The sequence below is a fragment of the Octopus bimaculoides genome, chromosome 16 (genome assembly GCF_001194135.2).
Source record: "Octopus bimaculoides isolate UCB-OBI-ISO-001 chromosome 16, ASM119413v2, whole genome shotgun sequence".
Lineage (NCBI taxonomy): Eukaryota > Metazoa > Mollusca > Cephalopoda > Octopoda > Octopodidae > Octopus > Octopus bimaculoides.
The window spans coordinates 16,287,513-16,289,148 of NC_068996.1; the positions used below are offsets into that span (position 1 = coordinate 16,287,513).

Genomic DNA, 1,636 nt, shown 5'->3' on the forward strand with positions numbered 1-1,636 from the left:
ATATATGTATATATATAAATATATATAAACGTGTGTGCATATGTAACGTTTATATTATTAAGAATACATACATTCATACATACATCTACATACAGTGTGTGTATGAATGTGTTTGTAAATGTGCATTTATATATATTTGCGCGCGTGTGTGTGTGTGTGTGTACATATGTATGTATGCATGTATACACACATATTTGTATGTATGTATAAATGTATATATATATATATATATATATGCTTGTGTGTGTATGTATGTATATATGTGCGTGCGTATATATGTGTATAAATGCATATATATATATATTTATGCATATATATATACCCTAATTTATAAGTATATACATATGCATACATATATGCTTATACACTAATACATGCACATACAAATCATCCGCATATATATATGTGTGTGTGTGTGTGTGTGTGTGTGTGTGTGTGTGTATGTATGTATGTATTTATGTATAGATAGATAGATAGACATACATACACGCACACATTATATATATGTGTGTATAGATAGATATGCATATATGCTAACACGTGTATATATACACGTATATAAGTATAAAAATATATGTATTGATACGTGTATGTATTTATGCACATATACATACATCTCTGCGTATATAAATATATATATAAAGCGAAAAAGAGTAATATGTATATATAAATTTATATATACATTTTCGTGCATATTTCTATTGCATATATAAACATATATATATATTTATGTGTATATATGCACACACATGTGTGAGTTTACTGCGTCTCAGCTTTGTTAAATACGGAAAAATGAATAAAGGTATATACATTTTAGTAGCAGACAGCTAAAAGTCCCCATAGGAGTTTTGGAAATGCTAAAACAAAATACGAAAAGAAAAAAAAAAAGACACGCATGGTAGATAATTCCAGCTATATTACCTAATCCAGATTACTGGGAAATAAATAAACAATAGCGCATTTTGATGTAGATGTTGTTTTTAAAGCCAGCTCGTGAAAGCAATTGGCACGTTCCGACTTTATTGGACCTCATCAGTGATTTTTCTTCCACTGAGCCCGTACTCTTTGACATCATGGTATTATATAAGAAAATAAAATGGCAGGATTTAGCCTAACATCGTGTGTTTATGTGTGTGTGTGTGTGTGTGTGTGTGCATGTGTGTGTATGTTTGCGTTGTATGAATTGTATTTATGCACACCGACTCAAACATTAACACAAAAGCACACATATATGTATATACATGTACATATGCATGTATGCTGTTTATATATAATAGTGGCTGTGTGGTAAGAAGCTTATTTCTCAACCACATGGTTCTGGGTTCAGTCCCACTGCGTGGCACCTTGGGAAAGTGCTTTCTGCGATAGCTTCGGGCCGACCAAAGCCTTGTGAGTGGATTTGGTAGACGGAAGCTGAAAGAAGCCCGTCGTATATGCGCGCGCGCGTATCCGTGTCTTTGTTGGTGTGCTTACGTTAACTGAGCGGTTCGGCGACAGAGAATGATAAAATAAGTACCTGGCTTTAAAGAAAATACTTGAGTCAGCTCATTCGGTTAGAAAAGTTATTCAAAGCGGTGCCCCAGCATGACTACAGTCTAATGACTAAAACAAGTAGAAGGTAAAGGTAGTTATATAT

General features: G+C 32.9%; 1 protein-coding gene across 2 annotated transcripts in view; it reads right to left on the reverse strand.

The window, feature by feature from the left end:
• Positions 1–1,636, reverse strand: part of LOC106880485 (homeobox protein Meis1) — a 261,086-nt gene that overhangs the window by 206,550 nt on the left and 52,900 nt on the right. The window lies entirely within an intron of this gene.